Raw genomic sequence first — 20,308 nt, 5'->3', positions numbered from 1 at the left:
CACGGGCAGCACACAGTACTCTACTCACAGCACAGCGTCAGACCCAACCCCCTGTCTTCTCTTAGCATACGGACTCATTTGCATGCAGTCTATTAACCGTTTCGGGGACCAGCGCCGCTGCTATCCTTTTCATTTGATATTATTAATTCCCAGTTTTTTTTTTCCCAAAAGCGGCACCACATCAAAAACTAGTAGTAAGGCGTTTTTCTCGCCTGCTAATGCAACTGTTAACCGGGGTATCTCGGCATTACCGCTGCTTCTAATATAACTTCCGAAATGTACCATTAGTTTAAGGATAATTTCACTGATTTCGCTTCGCAAAGGACAGCTAACGGCTCAGCCGACGCATGGGCATGTTCATGCTGTTTCACACATTCATCTCTGCGTTTCAGGGTTATCTCACCCCTAGCGAAATTACATCCACTGTAGCCTAAAATTTACCCTTTTCATAAAGCTTTAAAGTTTCGGCTGTCATACTGCTACCTTAACCCCAGAGCTAACAGCGAACATTCTGAAAAGGTATTGGATTCTCAGGGCTGAAACTCCATTATTATTATTATTATTATTATTATTATTATTATTATTATTATTATTATTATTATTATTATTACAGCTGTAGGAAGCAGTTCTCCTGTGCTTATTGCTTCTCACAGTAAACTAACTCGACTCCTTTAGCTTCTTTTTTCTTGCTGTTCACCGATCAAGATAAAAGAAATGTATAGCCTGGAGCCTGCCCGTTCTTCACTAGTAGCCTATAGCGTTCTTCGCGATGTGGACCACTGATGTCGCTGCGAAGGGTGAAAAAGGAATGATAGAATGTGTATTTTAAAAGGTCTCCTGTCTAAGATACTTAAAATAAACTCGAATCATTCTCTGGCTCCATTGACGCTAGTAAGAGGCAAAGAAATGAGTTTAACCCCATTACAAGATAACTTTCTGACAGGCAGTTTGCAGGAATTTTAACTGCAACGCCAACCAGTATATTCTTTACTATCTCTATTATTCAATCTGTCTTGAGTAAAGAGTAAGAAATAAGTTGTGCTACATAATTTCATGACGCTTTTTATTTCTGATAAGAAAATAACATACAGTGTAATTCCAACTTAATGCACATGTAAGAGTGGTCCTCTAAAAATAGCACAACTGCTTTTCCGCAAACAACGAATCAGACACTCAGAGAACATTAATATACAGTAATATATGTCAGATTAATTTCCACTTCCTGTCATAATTCACTTTTCTTATATCATTAATGTGATGTGTTTAGACAGTAAGAATATACAGTACTTTCGTACAAATAATTTGGACCCCCATCACCAACAATTTCACAAATTTGCGGTATATGTAATATAATAATAGTACTGTATGTGAATTCGATCGTCCAATCAAGTCGTGTCCGTTAGGATTTACGGTGAATTTACGAATGTAATGCAAATGTTTCTATAGATTCTAGAGTAGCTACAGAAACGTATTCACATTCATACAGTATATACTGTACATATCTGTGTATGGTCATATGCAAAACACCCCCAGATGTAAAGGTACTGTGTAATATATTGGATCTTTCACCTATATTCACTGAAGAACTTTAATAGTAAAGATTTTAACTGAAATTTAAAGTATGTTCTTTGATGACATGACTTTAAACTTTGAGGAAAAAAAAACATATAAAATAGGCTACCAATGCTTCAGTTGCTTGTAAGAGACCAGTAACAATGGAATGCACATTTCAAGATTTTGAAGACGCGTGGAATCGAGTGATGATTTAAAAATAAATGTTCCTTTGATTAGATTATCTAGCAAAACACAATTCTACTACATAATTCTAAAAAGCGACTTTAGCAACGAGTTTATCATAAAGGAACAGCGTTTAAAGGTGCTTGTATTAGCATACATTACCCAACAACTGGATGCGCTCTTTGTCGCCAGTACTGCGCTGTATTCTCTGTGCCTAAGAGCTGAGCCTCATCTGAAAACTATCGAAATGGTGCCACCTATGGGCGGAATGTAAGAATTGCACGTTTGTTAATCGTAAATCGTACTACTATTGTGGTCCTTATGAGGAGAACGGGATTATTATAGGAAAGAAGGTCTCTCTCTCTATCCATCTACGTTTGTCTGCTGCACTGTAGATGGATACTAATAAACATAACTGTATGTGAACTTCTAGACTAATATCTACAAAATAACTAAAGTGAAGGTGGAATTATAAACATGAGAAAATATAACTAAACAAAAGGTATATTACTTGATCATAACTGCATGGTGCTTTTCAAAGACCCCAAAAGGATTTACATAAGGATGGTGATCCGCTGAAGTGCACGTGGCTGGTGCACAACAATCCCACTACACAACAGATATGGTCAAGAACCGAGAAATTATGTCACTAATAGGGAGGTCAGATTATTTAACTCCAAATTGGAGTTTAGTCAAGACACCGCAGTTAACACCCATACTCGTACAGAAATGGTATTGGCTCTTTAATAATTAATTTATGGAAGTCAGGAGCTCAATTTAACATCTCATCCAATGGGGAAGAGTAAGGAATGAATAACGTACCTGAAGAAGGCTCCACTGCCTGAAACGTTGTGTTTTCTTTCCTCTCATTTCAGCATGGAATAAACCTATTACTTGTTCCTTTGCAGCTTACGCATGCTGATGCAGCTACCCACCTGAACTACTTCTACCTATAGTGTGTTGTACTCCATTATGTTCCAAAACATTAGGCATTCAATTCAACTAAATTATCAAAATATGGTCTGAAAAGCATTTAATCCACTTCTCTTTCCCAATTTTATAGATAAATTTAGGAAGCAGTGGTAAGGGTTCTGAGCCTAAGAGCTGGTAGGTTATCTGTTCAAATCCCAGGTGAGACACTGTTGTTGTACTGTTCAGCGAGGCGCTTTACCAGACTTGCTCCATTAAAATACACATCTGTAAAAATGGGTGCAAATATAAATTGCTAAAGATTAAAGTATCAGCCAAATAAATTAATAATCATAATTAGTGATAATGAAGTTGTACTGTAAGAATCTTCCACACATTCCTGGCTGTTCAGACACACCTGTCTGCACACAGAGGCTTAATGATCTAACTGCTGCTAATGAGTAATTTGATCTTACCTAGATTAAAGAGTCTTCTGAAACACAGTTTAAATTTTGTGATCTGGTGTAATGTGAGCTTTTCCTGTTTTAAGATTAGGGCAATGAGTCATGAAAGAATTTTGAAGTTGTTCAAAACTTGGAGACTTAACATCCTGAGTGAACTGAGGCACCGAAGTGGTTAAAACTGTACACACTTTGTAGATTAAACAGACAGTAATGTAATATCGCATTTGAAACGGATCGCAATGGGTACTATCAAGCCCTGCTCAGATTTAATGAGATTTTTTTAAAACATGGCTACAGTCCATATTTCCTGTGAGATAATAATAAAGGTCCAAACAAATACCACATAAAAACGAAACATCTATCTCATTTCTTTCACTGAAAATATTGGTTTCTGTCACTCATTAAGTGTAGCCTGCCACTGTAGTTCCAAACCACAGTTATATTAAACTGGGAATACTGTCTCTTGTTAGGAACAACTCCAGTTTAAAATTAAATGTATGCTGAGAACAAAGGGGAACTGGTTTTGTTGTTTGCTTTACAAATCCTAACCCAGACAATGCAAATGCATTTAACAGAAAATTAGTTTTTTTTCAATTGACAGGACAGTTAAAACCCATCACAATCTCCAAGAGCCAGTCCTACCCCAAAAGTGTACAGAACTGTTAGAATCAGGGCATGCAGAGAGGCCTGATTCTTTTAGTACATTTAGCACTGCAAGAGATTTAGACACAGCATTGTTTCTGACAATGTGCTGGGTTTGTTGCATGAGAACTCAAACAACGAAGGCTTGTACTTCTTAATGTAAATTGAGAAATTTGTAAGAATTGTAATTGCAAGAATTAGGAGAATGTTCTTGTCAGTTCTATAAATGTGACCTCGAAAGGGCCATTTAAACTTCACAATGTGATGTGGTGGTGGGTTTTGTGTTGTGATGCCAGACCTTAACTTTGAAAAGACACCATGTCATTCTTCAAGGTGGATCCCACAGTTTGCCTACGGTGTTTTGAGCCGTGTAAACTAATTTGACTGGTTTCAACAATGCCTGGACAACATGCACAAGAGGAAGGTCTTCGTATGCATTATGTAAGCTAAAAACATTCCAAAGGTCACCAGTCACTGGAGCACAACTGACTGATTGGGTCAATGCAAAATATGCTACATATTTTTCCATCCAGAACAAATTAAAACAACCTGGAAAGAAACTGATGAAACGGGCTAAATTAACTTTTTTTTTTCAGGATCTACAACACACCGATGAGGACATGGTATACTGAAGAACCCTTCATCATTCTTGACAACTCAAAATCTTTTAGTGGCAGAGCCCTTCTATACATATGTACATATGTACAGATGCACCTAAATTACACCTAAATGAGATTGGAATCGCAGAAACAGAGCTAATAGAAAATGATGGAGATGAATGTAGTATTATGGATAGAAGAGTGGAGGTGCAGTATTATGTATAAAAAAGAGTATTCTTGTCAGGAGCTAAAGCTAGGGGAATCAAGAGTCTCGGAACCTACAATTTCCAGAGGTATAGTTCTAGGAGTATGCAATAGACCACCAAATGCAGATATTGATTACAGTTCAATACTGTATAATGAAATTAAGAATCAACATGTTAAAGAAGAAGTTGTTTTAATGGAAGACCTCAACTTTTGCCACATACTGTAGACTGGTGAAAACCTATAGAAATGTCAGCAGCTGAAAGTGAAATGGTAGACTTGGTAATGTTTTCTTACTCAGTTTGCTGGACTGCCTAGGAAAGGAAATGCTTGTACATACTGTATATATATATTGTCTTTTCAAACAATCAAGACTGAACAAATCATACTCAAGGAATCAATATATTTCATTCAGAAGCCATTAATGCAACTCTCCCAATATTTACCCCAAGACAACAGTTGTCCCAAGACAGGAGTCATACCTGATTGTAGTAGAATTGCTAATGTAGCCTCCATCCATAAAATGCATGAGAAAACTGAATCAAGTAATTATAAGTAAATTGATGTCAGGCATTTATTAAATGTAAGGTTATTCAAAAGATTATTAGAGTTAAACCTGAGGATCACCTGTATGGAAATAGTATCAACAATTTGAAAAGTTTTATAAACGATTGGACTCAATTTGTTAGAATTATTTGAACAAGCAATAATAATGGATACACAGAGCAAATTACAGTTTAGATTGAAAATTCATCAATACATAGAACAACAGATGGTTACCCTGGCTGACTGAAGCTCATTCTCCAGATCCTGGTGTATCTAAGACATATTTCTGGTTCACAAGGAGTATCAGCACACACCAATTTAACATGTTTCTGGATGTTTGTTGAATTTGGCTTATATGGCTTGGCTGAGGGACCAAAGAACAAGGAACCTAGGACCCCAAAGAATTAAAAAAGCGGAACCCCAAAACCACCAATGTACAGTAGAATGGAAGATCAGAAATTTGCAGGCAACAGGAAAATAATGTCAAGAACAATTGGACTCTTCTAAATGCTCATATATACAGTAAATGCTGATGAATGCTGTTTCAGGAGGTCAGAGTAGATTATTTTTGTTCCATTCCAGGCCATGTTCCATGCTTTGACAAATCAAGTACTTGTATGAGAAAAAAATGTTTCCTTTCCTTCTGTTTTCTTTCTGTATTTGTTGTTTGGCGCATGGTCCACATTAAGATGAATAATCATCACCACTTATCTAATTTATTAAGGTGGCTGGGAACCTATTCCAGGAAGCATTGGGCCCAAGGCTGGATATACCCTGGATGGGACACCAGTCTATTGCAGGATAGACACAGACACAGATACACTCACACCAGGGCCAAGTTTTTACAAAAGCCAGTTAACTGGACTGTGGTGGGAAACCATAGTAAATTAATAATGCAGGAGAGAAAATGCAAAAAGCAAAGGGATTTGCGTATGCCTTATGTATATAAACCTTCGAGAAATGATGCCAGGAATGATTATGATTTAGAACATGTTGAACAAAAGGCTTAGTTTTTGTCATGCCGTGCCTCCCGAACTTCACTTAAGAACTTCTGTGAATCCTGGTCACAGTCAGCTAGTAACACCGTCCACGATGAACCTGCTCTCTGAGTGTAGGCTTTTACTAGTTGAGACACATTGGTTTTAGATCCACGATAGATTAATGTTTTTTTTTGTTATTATCTCATGCAGTTATACAGTATACAGATTTAAAATGTGTTGTTTCATATTTTCCTTTGTTTCAGTCGCTAAACTGAAGGAAAAGTCAGCATAGTGCTGAAGCTCTATACCTTTCCTCTTATGATTAGCCAATTACACAGCAGAATCAGAGAGGGCTGGTGGTTCCTGACCTGACTCACCTGTAGAAGGCTTTTCAGTACTTACTGCCAGGAGCTGAACCACTCAGCAGCCACAGACACCTGGAAATGTGAGGAATATACCGGGGCTCCCAAACTTTGGGAGAACCCTGCTTTGTACAGTATATATGCAATTGTATTAAGATATTAAAAATGCATTTTATCCAACTGAGAAAGAAAACCTACATTTGGATCTCAGAGGGATTATTATGATATCCTAATCCAGTTTGAACACAGTACTGCCTAATTGGTTTTAGGTGTATACTTTTATTGATCTTAGGTGGATGTTTTCTGTTTAAAAGTAATTAAAACAGATAATTTTGCAATTAAGTGAAAAAAACATCAATAAATATAGCCCACCTGAGACTGTCACTGTAATTTTGCCTTTTTTTTGTGATAAAGTATATAACAGACAGACTGACAGTAAGATTTTGCTGAGGCAGTAAGATACAGAATTGACATCTTGTACCATCTGGTAATTACTGATGTCCTTGTACACTTGACATTATGAGACCTGGTCAGATGGCAAAGAACGCTTATGAGGATGAAACTGTTACTAATAACAACCGTTTTCCTCCTTGCTGTCTGTTCTTTCATTTATCTGAAACACTATTATTATTATTCTTGGGATTTTTGCTCTTTATGTTTTTAGCATTTTATTACATATTGATATATTTTTGTTGTATTAAAATGCCACAAATTGCAAAACAATTTTAGAGGGATAAAATGCCCTTTAAAAAATACCATAGCTTTATTTTATTATTTCAACTTACAAGTTATATAATACATTTAATATAAACTTCTTTGCAATTTAATTATTTATGTAATTGACCTTAAATTAAAGCCAAGTGACAAGGGGTATCCTAAAGTATCCTTAATTAAACTGAATTGAGTTTACAATGTCTGTATGAATGATAGAGATGATTGAGCATTTTATCCTAAATTACAATGGGGATCTAAGACAATATCCATAGTAAAGCCAGGAAGCCGTAGAATAGAAAACCAGTTCAGGTATCTCAATATTACCAGAAATCATTGCAATTCAAATCCCGTGAGATTTCAATCTGTAGCAAGTGTCTTTGTAAAAGACAGTATTGAGAATATTACATCCATGAGTTGAAATTTCTAAAGGGCTTAGACTGATCCAATCAGATTTGAGGAACACTTTTTCATTCAATGCTCTGCTTTAAAATGCTTAAGTGTGCTTTGATTGGCTTTGCACACTTTATTCTGCTTTGGTAATGATAATCCACTATAACTTTCACAGGGTCAAGTGCTCTGTGTCTTTCATACACGAGGGGAAACAATGCAGTTAAAGTAATGGAAATCATTAAACATGTCTCAGCATAATTCCCTAAACACTGAACTACATTTTTTTCTTTACTGGAAATGTTCCTGATTCCATTAGTGTGCCATTTGGTGATGTTGCATAAATGCCAATCAATCCTCTCTTGCTCCCTAATTCTCCATTACCAGCTGGGCTGTTTTCCAAAGTATCATTGTCTTAAAACCATGAGTTATTACAGATAGATTATGAAGATACCCCCCACTCCCCTCTCCAACTCGTTTGTATTAGGACTTGTGCTACACACCATGTGTTTTTGTTTGGTTCATTCTTTTTTTAACATTTTTAATTTCTTAATAACAAACTGTTTCTCTGATTTGCAAGATGCTCAAGTTGCATCTTTTCTGAATTAAATACCAAATGTTGCAATTTCTAAGATGTTCTTATCCTAGCAGTCTGTCGGTTTTATTCCTCGAGAACTGCCTGCTTTTGCCTTATTTTACAAAAACATTAAATCGCATTGATGTGTTATTTCTCAATGATCCATCAGTAACATATTTGTCCTTAGAGAGTCATGGTGAACCTGATCTTAACTTAGAAGGAATGCACAAACAGGATGGAATCCCAGTCCATCACAGGGTTCTGTACATACGTACGGAACATGTATAAAGCGCTGTACAGTCATTTTTAGTGTCCAAGTAAATTGGACAGCATGTCTCTGGATTTTTGAGCACCAAGAGAAAGTACAACTTCCCAATCCCACAAAAGGTGAGGTCATTTAAGTATGGCCAGATCAATGCTCACAAACCTCTTCCTTATATTGGCTTTTGATGTTTCCAAGTTTGTTTTTTAAGTACATCTGCTCAAGCTGATATTCAAATGGCTGGCTTTATTAAGGCCAGGGTCATGTGCAGGCTAATTGCATACTGTAAGACAGAGGGTGAAAGTGGTCTAGGTCTTGGAGGGAGCCAGTCAGGTTCTTACAGAGTAGCGGATGACTGGGGATTATCTCTAGGACATGACCCATTGCTCTTGTCTACACATATTAATCATGGTGCTGAATGCACTTGATTTTTTTTGCAGTCTGGTGATGACTGCTGGTGAAACTCATCCTTTTAGTTTGATTACAGGCAAAAGTACCTTTTCAAGTTTGCTGCAAGTTGTTCACTTTGACAAAAACTGCCTGACTTTAAAACCCTGTATTGTACAGTATATAATAACACATAATCAATATTAATTGTACATCATAAGAGCACACACAATATACTGGACATGAAAAATAATGTATGTTAGTGTCTGTATATCTCCATATACGGTGTATCTTATAACATGCAAACAATATCTATTTCTTATCAATGCTCAAGGAAAGAATTACTACAGCTTGAAACACTCACTGTACAAAAATGTTTGTTTGAATTAATGAAGGTTGACAAGGAATTAAAATTGCTTGTTAATTAATTTATTTTGGTTAGGAGGGACTGAATGGTGAGTGCGTTCTTCGACCAGCAGAGTCTTCCTGATCTCAAGGGGAGTGGGCTGCAGTGAATGAATGGCTTGAGATGGTAAAGGAGATTGTTTGTAATTGTACCGCGCTCACTGGAACGTAAACACATTGCATACAGCCATTCATTGCTAAGTAATATCGCGGGTGTCCTGAGAAATAGCTAGTCTAACCTTGATGCAAATAGATGAGAAGAAGGCCTGCAGTTGATGCTGACTTCAAAAGGGCATCTTTGATACGCCCCTTTCTCATCTACCCACTTGCTAAAGATATTGCATATGTTAATTGATTACTCAATTTGTCATACATTCACATAGTGCCAGTTTCAATACACATCTGGGCCTCAGTCCAGAGCCTCAGTGAAGCTGAGAAAACTTGGAGTGCTAACCATATAACCAGCTCCTTCTCTCTCTTTGTCAGACTGAGAACAAGATAGCCCATCTTCATACTAACACACGGTAAGTCAGCTGTGCTAGAATATTTTGCTGTGCTATGTGCTGTAAAATAGGCAGCCCTATAATATTGTGATTCAACTAGCAGTTAAGTGGGTTCTCAGGAAGGTTTACTCAAACTAAAGGTAGCTGGTCCCTTTGCTAGTGACACTGTGTGAAATAACAACAAAATAAATCACCTAATGGCATAGCAGGTGCTGGAACAGAGGTGAACCGATACCCTAGGTGCCCAACAAAGGGGCAAGAACGTCCCCCTTGGTGGGTTTTGAATTGATTGTGGTATCTTTGGTTTGCTGAACCTCCATGACCCCTGTATTAACCAGTGTCCTGTGAGCTTGAATCACTATAAATGAGTGTTGCTGATGTCCTTCCTTCAATGCCACCTGTACAGTAGCTGCTGTGTGGCTCATTGTGTTTAAAATCACATTGACTTTGGCTCCATTACTTCACTCATATTTTGAGGTTTGTATCTAAGACCCTAGTTGATTGGTAGCTGGTAGTTTCCACAAAAGAAACAACATCCAAATTTAAAAAAGCAGTACTAGCAACAAATAATATGCAGGTTGTTGTGTCAAGGCAGTAATTGCTAAAGAAGAGATTCTGACACAGTGTGTAATTATACAGTGATGTGTTCAGTCTCACCTCGACCAATACAATAGAACAAAAAAAAAAGATTATATTTGTGTTAAAGAAAAACAGTTGACCAGAATGCCTCTTTTCTGTGATATACTTGTCAGGAAATCTTAAATCCTCCTCAAGGTTTCAGTCCTACACACAAATAAAGGTCTTTCATACTCATGACAGACATACAGTATGTCACAGAGGCCTCACATTTTCAAACACAATTCCATCATAGATTGTAGGAGCAGCATTATGTACAGGGCAATGCAATGTTTAATTTCTTCAACTGTTTGTATAGTCCTGCACCTAAACATTGTATTATACAACACATATATTAACCCATTACACAATGCACATTTGACATGTACATGAAACAATGTACAGGTACATGGCATTTGTTGCTGTATTTGGTAAGGGTTACCAGCCAACTTGTGCTTGATTTGCACCTGGGTGTGTTTAACTGAAATAGGAGTACTCTTAAAATTACTACCATTGGCAAAACTAATAGGTTTGTGCAAAAAAAGAAGTATAACAGAACAGTTTAATTACAGCAGGTCACTTTAACTAATCTAATGGGCAGGGAAATCAGATTATTTCTGCTGCTGCTGGCACAAGCTTAAGAAGTTGCTTAAGCCTGAAAAATATTCCACATAAATCACCCGAGTTTGAGACTGCTAAGGATGTAAATTTGAAAGTGTTCATGTCTTTGCAAACACCAGGAGCTGGAGATCAGGCATGGCTTTTATCAAGGGGAAACAGGGCCAGTGAGCTGGCAGAGCCAAGAGGTTGATTTGTAGTGTGATCAGTTCAGTTAGCAAGTCCAACAATGAGGAGATATGGCCGGCAAACATGAACAGGAGGTGATGTGTGAATTCCAGACCCATTACTCACCCCTTTAGTGATCAAAGCATTCAAGTGGGGCAATTTCATAGTTAGCTAGAAAGTTTCTAAGAACCTGTTTCTTTTCTCCTCTAATGATGATATTAAATACATCACATGATATCAGGACAAACCTGCTGCACATCAGCTCTGCTTATATTACTTTTGTCCTTTTCAGCCAGAGCTGTCTGTTCCCTGACAAGATGTGTGAAAACAGGAAATGTTCATTCAAGGAATAAATGAGGTTATGGATGGCCATCACATCATGGGTTTTAAAAAAAGCGTTCCTTCCTTTTCAGAAAAACAGCACTGCTTAAGAAAATGAATTGCATGAATTTGTTTCTCACATGCGGAGTAGATGAAAATGGAATAAATACTGCGAGTCATTTTTTCCTGCCAATTTCAAATTTCTCAATCAGTTGAGAGTTTAGATTATCAAGTGACTTTAAATATTCTCCTCCATATTCTCCAAGACTGGAATCCTTGTGTTTTTTGCAAGAGTGTTTTTGAAGACAGTCTACAGGAATAGCCTGAAGCTCACAGACAGCTGATAATGTGGAATGTGAACTGTCAAGAGTAGCGATGTCTGTTATAGGAGAACTGCTGTTTCCAATAATACAGCTAAATCTAATGCTATGTCTTTTCTTGAAGACCATATATTACATCAGATCTTCCAAAAGTTGTAGGAATGGTCCACATATTCAAGATCTACAGCTTTGTGAAAAACTCTTTAATAAATGTGGTATGTGCCTATTAAAACACTAAATATTCAATAAACCTGAAGGTTTGGAATTGATGTGTTGAAAATGTTTGTTTACTTGTGTTATATTGCTACCATACGTTACATGCAGATAAAAGTAATTTAGGATTTCAGATAGATATGACCAAGCCATTTAACCATAAATACTTGGCAGTACAATATCTCATGGGGATTCTTCTAATCATTTTTCACAGTGGACTGTTTGCATTGCTGTAATATACAAGGGGTGTATAGAAGTACAATTAACCCTCTTAACAAACAGATGTGGCCCCTCACTGAAATCCCTCCCTGGATTTATGATGATCTGTAAAATCCACCCTACCCAAATTGGCCAGATGACACAGCTATTCTTTTTGTTTTTAGTATGAAATTATAGGTCTGAAGATACATGGCCAGGTACATTGGTAGTGCTGTGTATCTAACCCTATCCAGAAAAACAAAAGACTGGGGCATCCTGAGTTACAGAACATGAAGAAAGTTTTCATTCAGCATACTTGTGCAGGCCTACTGTAGGTCCTGAGATTGCTGATTCACATCTTGGCTGTATGATTAGCCTGCTGTGACCGGAATTTCCCAGCCTGCCTTGAGTTTTCACTGTTTGTTGTTGAACAGGGCACCCTGGCTGCCAGGCAACTATGTGGTAGAGGTTAATATCAGTGGGACCTGAACCACACCTCCATCCTCAATTTAATCTGCTGTTGAAACATTTTAGCGTGGAGTGTGAAAGAAGAGGGTGTGGTCAAACATGGTTTGACAGTGCAAGGTGTGGAGTATTCAAAAGTAATCAAATAAAGATTCCAAATTGTAGTGTGGTTTCACACTGTTGAATTGGATCTGCGTTGAATGCATCTGTTTCAGTTATCCCAATAGTAGCCTTTCAATGTAACAACCTTTACAACATTTACAGCAACCCAAGGGGTAATGTAGCCTTTTAAGGTCTGCAATGTAAGTATTTTACCTTTTTATACTTCTCGTAGTGGCAGTTAAACAGCAAATAGTTTAGATTCATGCTCAATCTCCATTTTAGTTTGTATTCAGTGAGATTTGTGTAGTGTATAGCAGACACAACAGCAGTGTACATGATTCAATATAGATTTGGCCCTGAAATCCTTATGAATGAAATTCTTGGTATAATAACGCTGTTGATCTCAAGTGGCAGTCCCTTTTTTCCAAATGCAAAATGCCAATTCCTATGACAGTTTCCTGCATCCCTGAGACATGAGGTGTTTCTTTTTTAACCAAAGACCACAGAGCATTTACAAATCAAAAAGAATGTTTCTTTACATCCATGATGTCAAAAAAAGCAGAATCCATGAGAGTATACATCTTGCAGAGGTCCTCAGACACCACTGTGTCTGAAACAAGTGGATACATCTGTGAAAAGAAAAAAAATGTTGCAAATGACTCATTGCTCAATAGACTACATTATTTTCTCATTCTGGAAAATCACAATTATTCTCAAATAATAGAATTCTGGTGTGCATCATACAAATCTAAAGCCCTTTAATATACCCAAGTAAGGACTTAATGGATCAACCTGAGCAAATTAAGAACTTCATCAAGAACCCAAATTCATTATTACAGACGAAATTGCACTGGCAAGGTACTGAGTAATTGCAAACAGCTCAGATTTGTCTGGAGTCTAAGCCATTGTTCTTGAGTGTTTATTATTATGTCCTTGCTTGAAGGCATTTTGGAGACAGAATGCTGAAAGCTCTGCGCAATCTAACACATTCAAATTACCATAACAAGTCAGGAGACAACGTCAAGCAAAAAAGCAAAAAAAAAGACACGATGCCTCAAAATAGCAGCACAAGATGCAGCGATGTACAGATGGCACGGTACTGAACACAACGGCAGCACAATCAAGCTGTCAGGATCTGATGAATAATAATAATAAAAAACAATTAAGTAATTTGCACTCCCAGCAGCAAGTAATTTACACTCCCACTTTGCTGAATAAAATCAGAATGAGAAGGCCTTGCATGTGTTTCAAGAAAACCAAGCCTCCCCCCTCCCAATCCTTCCCAAAAAGAAAAACTTGATTAAGACCATGCAGAGCACATTGTCATTATAAAAATGTCTTTTGTAAGGGGGCGGTTGTCAAAAAAATCAACACTAATATAAAAAAAAGCAGAAAGAGCTATTTATTGAAGCACCACACTTGGTCTTGGGTCTTGACAATGCATTTCATTTTAATTAGACACATTTCTGCACGGAAACGAGGGCTGCCCTCTTATTACAAATGCCTGGCTACCAAGAGCCAGGAGCTCCTGGTAACAAGCACATACGCATCCAAATAATTTCACATACATTCACACAATTATACTACATCAAACAAGCGTCTATTAAGTGCAGCTGAATTGTTTAATGGGGCAATCTCTTGGTGATTTCTTCATTTTTTAACCCTGCAATCAAGACGCATGCCTGGTGAGCTATCTAATGCAATGTGTGGAATACGAATAAATTGTAAGGAACAAGTAATAGATTTATTATATGCTGAAAAGAGAAGAGAGAAAACAACGTTTCGGCTGTGAAGCCTTCTTCAGTTGTGAGAAAGACAGGGCAGACAGTAAAGTTGAATTCACACAGAAGAACAAAAGCTGGGAGAGGGGAAGAGGCAGGAGAGGCAGGGAGGCACAGAGGTCACTCAGGAAGTGCAAAGTGGAGAAGGATGAAGAAAGGTGTGAAGTCAAAACCTGCATGAGAATAGAGAAGATTACACGAAAATAGGTCGGTCATTGAGAGTAGAGGGATGGTGTGAACCTAGTTTCATGATGAGTTTCATTTCTGTTGTTTTTCTGCTATGGAAACAAATTGAGAAACCCTTCATTGAGAACAGAGACAGAAATACTATTCTATACTAATAAAATACTGTTTTTGTTTCTTTTTAATATTGTCATGTTGAGAGTTTGAATTTGGGGGAAAAAGTTTGAAATACAATTTTCTTGGCACATTTAATATATAACTATAACTTTAAAGGTCTTGAAGTTTAATTCAAATTGTGTTTGTGTTGAGGCTCTTTCTGATCATTCTCGCTTTGTCTTCTCAACAATGAAACCAAGGTCAACATTATGAGATGTAAAAGCTCTTCAGAAGTACAGTACATCTAAAGTATAACTTCAATCAGTGCATTCTGCATCCTACCAAACCGGATCTGCACTTTTAAGAGGCAGCAAATACATATAAATAAAACAGACTGCAGGCTAATAAAAGCCTTTCCCATCAGTACCAGTACATTAAGGTTTCTTAAATGTATTTTCCCCTGGGTGCTAAACCAGCAATTCGCAGCAAAAAAATATATCCATCAAAGTTGCCTATCAGCTGTGCCAAGCTTCAGTGTACCTTCTGAGGGAGGTTCACAAGATATTAGATTGCTTTTGAGCAGACACAAACATTACTCTGTGTTAACAGGGCTGCTTCAGCACTGTTTATCCTGAATGGGGATTTTATTTTATTTTTTTTTATAAATCACATGTCTCTAATTAACAGACTAAAGGTTGAAAATATAAACCTGACATAACCCCACTAGACATTTTTGTTTCAATTTCTGCACTGCATGGTATATGATTCTGTATACCATATATGAGATCAGAGAGGATCAGGTTCACATTCGGGGTGGGACAATGCTGTTGTGCCTTTGAGGAAAGCACTTCATTCCGATTTCTCTAGTAAAATGCCCTGATTTAAAAAGTGTTTTTTTCCCAGGTTGTATTGTAAAATAAATCTCAATAGAATCATCTGGTCAAAAAAAAGCATTTTCAGTTAACAAAAACCTGAACAATTATTCCATACTGATTGCCTCTTACCTTAGGCTGTCAGATGTTCACAATGACTACAGTATGTGCATGAAGATGAAAGATAATTCAGACTTAAAGCTGCAATTGTTCCTTTCTTAATTCTATAAGCCTGAATGAAAAAATGTTTTGATTACCTTTCATATGTTCCCATGTTCTAAACTAAAGCACTTTGTACTGGGACTGCAAGAAGGATATTCATCCATTCTTTTTCTAATTCAGGGTTACAGTGGACCTGGAGCCTATCCCAGCAAGTGGAAGGCAGGGTACAGCATGGACAGGATACCAGTCTATTGCAGATTGGACAGACACAAACACAGACACACACCAAAGCCAGAGATAATTTCCGTTAAAGCCTATTAACCTACCAGTATGTTTTCGGACTGTGGGAAGAAAACACAGCACCTGGAGGAAACACAAAAAAAACACAGGGGAACATACAGACTCCACACAGGTAGCACCCCAGATCTGGAATTGAACCCAGGGCTCCAGCCCTGTGAGGCAGCCAAGCTAACCACTGCACCCTCATTCCACCCACAGGACTGATCCAAAAATACAAACAAATTGTGTCTTCAATTCAACCAGCACAAGAGAGAGCAAATGAAATGATCTGATAGAATGTAATAAAGTTCTTCTACGAGAATGAAAAGAAGAAATCAACTTGTATTGGAAACCAAAATGTGCTAAGACAGGAAGTGAATCACTCACTCACCTGATTCTTAGCTCTGTTCATTGTCATATATTGATAGTCAGTGCTTTTAGCTGCCCATCAACATTTTCTGTTAGTCATGCTGACAGATGGATTCAGTGTTCAATGGCATTTGAATCCTTCACTGTTGAGTATTTATCAGGTGATAGAAACATTGCTGAGATAATTCAGTACCATTATATCATTTTATCTCTTATACCCTATGTGTATTGAAAAACTAAGTTTTTGTTTTGAACTGGGTAATTGGAAATAATGTTGTTTGCCAAGCAAGTCTTCATATACAATACTGCTGCACTGAATTGTATTGTAATGTAAACAATTCAATTTACAGTTGATGATGTAAATTGAATATGTGAAAAACTCAATTTCCCTTCCAGTTAAACAACCACCCATAAAATTGTCATCAGCAACTACTGCTACTAGCAACACTACAGAACAGGCTCAGCATGGTCTTGTTTTTCTAAGAGTGTTAAAATCCCCTTCATTCAATGATTAGTCTTCTTGGGTAGCCAGTCTGGCATTTATACAGTATGGGCTGTGGTTTCCTGGCACCAAATATGACTTTGAACATGCACAGTGATGTGGAGAAATGCTGAGTTTGCTATGGAGTATAGAAGTTGTAAAATTGCACCTAGTGTATAATGAAGCTGATGATCCATGATTTCATGATTGTCCTCATTTTTCTAAAGCATCCAAATCCTTGTGGTAGGGACTAGTCTTTCAGTGTATGCCTCAGATAGCATTTAAAACTTGGCTTCAGAATTGTATTAGTAGTGGATGTACAATATAAGAACTGACTCTTACAGTACGGTGACATGATACCCAAGTCCTAACTTCTTGGTCCTACTGTAAATGAAATGTAAATAAGTGATTGACAATGCCAATGCCATCAGTATCCAAGCCTCATACAGATTAAGTAGTTCAGGTAGGTGGCTGTGTCAGGATGCATAGGCTGCAAAGGAACAAATTAAGGTTTATTCCATGCTCAAAAGAGAAGAAAAGAAACAACATTTCACCTGTGGAGCCTTCTTCGGGTGCATGAGCATTCTTCTCAAGTCAAGCCTTTGGCCAGGTGAGCTTTTCTCCTACTTGTGTGGGATGTATGTTTAGGGCTGATTGCAGGGGAACTGCAGTCCCAATCTCTCAGACTGGTTATTAAATATCAGTAACAAAATTAATTCATTGATGTTATAGAAAAATGTACAGATTTCGAATTAAGCACAAAATCATTAACTTTGTGAAAGTACTCTTAAATCACCATGTTGTCTCAAACTGGCATTCGAGTTTCCACAGATTGCCATGTGATGTGGCCCTTCCTTCTCACTAGTCACTGTAATGATTAATGTAATGTGACATACAGTACAAGCGAATAACTTCAGGTTGTGTAGCAGACATTTAGCCACAGAAATGTTCCAACGGGATCTGCATGCAGAGTTAACAAGTAAGTAGTATTTTTTCAGCAAAAGCGTCTTGAAATTTAAAGCAATATTTCTATTGGATTAAAAGAGATGTATTCACAAGCCTGCTTGTTTACAATGTAATAAGGCCACAACACATCACCACAGGTTTTGTTGCCTTGTACAGAATCACAGAACACGGTGCTGTGCTTACCTGGAAATTTCTATTTTGTGATGTAAATTGAAGGTTTTACAAGTCACTGTTTTCATTTGACTTTTATTGTGGTTTGAAATGCACTCATCAATGCTGATTCTTTCTAACTTTTAGTTCCTCTTTAAACCATGCAGCCCACACTGCTGTTAGAAATTTAGAAGGGGAGAGTTTATTACTGTAGGTCGCTGCATGAGATAAGACGTCTATGGTGACTTCACTACCGAAAACCACCCTTGCACACACAGCGAATCTGAGCTCCTTCCTGGGTAATGTGCAATAGAACTACGTTTTCCTTTATTCCCACACCTATCAACCTTCTTAATTTGGACAATGAATTGTGTTTTTTACTCTATTTATATATTTATTTTCTTTCATACCTTACATGTGAGTTTCTTATTAGTTAGTGGGTTCATGTTGTGTTAAATGTCTTGTGTATTGCATTATGTATCTTACCTGTCTGCAAAGCAAATTTCCCATCTGGTACAATAGAATGAAATAAGTAAATAAGAACTCCAAATATGTCTCCAACAGTGGGAGGCCAGTGTCACGTGGTCTTATCTGCTGCTTGTGTGGGCTCTGCAGATTGGGCACTCAGAGGTACTGGGCAGATAAAGTATCGAATTCTGAGATCTACAAAGCATTTATTGCATCAATATCAGTACATATACAAAACTCCATTTTTATTTTACACATGCACACCTATCAACACTAATCTCCACTTTTGATCAGAGCTGATAGTGGATAGTGGGCCAAAAAACAAAAACAAAACTGACTGATTGCTACTATTGATGACACTGGGTTTTGATGCACAATATGGAAGTAGAAGGAAACCAGTTCCTCACACTTTTGAGACAGTCACATTTAACTTAGGTTTTATGCAAGAAAAAGAAAATATTTGAAAATGCATCAAAACTGTCTCGATGTGTTTTGGAACTGCCTGTCCTCTACTGACATTTATTTAAAATAACATAACCAAAAATATTCTATCTAAAGAAAAAAAAATCAATAAACTAATTTTGTGCAGTGTACAGTCTCTGCCAATGTACTGCTGTGTCTCCTGTTTGCAAAATAATAAATCAAATTAAGAAAAGAATACAAGTCCGATGAAAGCTTAGCTGTGGCATGTGTTCAATTCATTTTCAGACAGGGATTTAAGGTGCTTTGGTGCCTGTCTAAGAAAGAACAAGTTGATGATGAGACTTTAAGCCAAGCTGGCCTTTTTAAAAATGCCTCTACCATAGCTGATATAGTAATGAAATGTAAATAGGGGATTGACAACGTCGATAGTGAAATCTGGGGATCAGGAATAGACTTTGCCATTACCTCATGGCTCTGTCTCAATTCAGAAAACCCGATGCCAACAAAGCTGCAGGTGAGCCATGAAACTCTCTTTCGCAAGGTGAACCCGGACAAGGTTGTACAGTATACGAATGTACATTCAGGGCACTGTTAATGTTATCAGGAAAAAGACAGAAACAAATGCATTCACATCTATCAATCAAAACATATTGAGAACATATTGCCTCAATATTTGCATGAATTGCCTTCTGATACTCTGTAGGTTTTCTAACTTATTTAACTTGTGCCAACCCTGGCTTTGGTGATATTTGTCTTGAGATCTTCTAAAATAGTATGAATGCTTTTCTATGGACATTGTTTCTACACTGTCCCCCTCCCATCAACATTAACTAGTCACTAAGAACTTGGAGAATGTGTTGGAAGACACCTGTGTGTTACGGTACATCTTTTATTTGGAGACCCAGTTGTGCACTTACTGTATTTTGACAGAGCGTGATCTTGATCCAATGGCATGGAGACCAAGAGGATTGAAGGTCTCATTCAACTGCCTAAACATCCTTTGAGAAAATAGCTGCTAGAGCTCTGATTGAGTATACAGGATGGAATAGGATGGATAGGAATTCAAACAAGACCTTAATAGCAACCAGAAACAGCTCTTGGACTGAAGGAGACCTTCTGCACTGAACTCTGCTGATGCTGACCTTACACTACTCATTGTCTTGATTCTATGGTGAAGATGAATGCTAGAAATTTGGAACCTATTGTCAAGACACACAAGTATTATGTACTGTAGGTCAAAGCTTATCTATATCACATTCATTTAAGTTTTGAATCGTGTATGAGAAAACTCAGTTTCGTGGGAGCCACACAGCTTTACATGGATTCATTTTAGTAATAATAATTGCTTACACTTATATACCACTTTTCTGGACACTCTAC

At 37.4% G+C, this 20,308-nt stretch overlaps 1 long non-coding RNA gene across 1 annotated transcript in view; it reads right to left on the bottom strand.

Annotated features, from left to right (window-relative positions):
- Positions 1 to 12,137: 12,137 nt before the first annotated feature.
- Positions 12,138 to 20,308, bottom strand: part of LOC138239149 (uncharacterized) — a 37,185-nt gene continuing 29,014 nt past the window's right edge. The window contains exons 3-4 of the long non-coding RNA XR_011189574.1: positions 16,119 to 16,155; positions 12,138 to 13,327 (exon numbers count right to left, since the gene is read on the bottom strand). This is a non-coding gene — a long non-coding RNA (uncharacterized lncRNA). The remainder of the gene's footprint in view (positions 13,328 to 16,118; positions 16,156 to 20,308) is intronic.

This window comes from Lepisosteus oculatus, chromosome 5 (assembly GCF_040954835.1).
Source record: "Lepisosteus oculatus isolate fLepOcu1 chromosome 5, fLepOcu1.hap2, whole genome shotgun sequence".
In the NCBI taxonomy this organism is placed as follows: Eukaryota; Metazoa; Chordata; class Actinopteri; order Semionotiformes; family Lepisosteidae; genus Lepisosteus; species Lepisosteus oculatus.
Note: the sequence above shows the minus strand (reverse complement) of the source record. Positions and strands in the feature narration are given on the sequence as shown.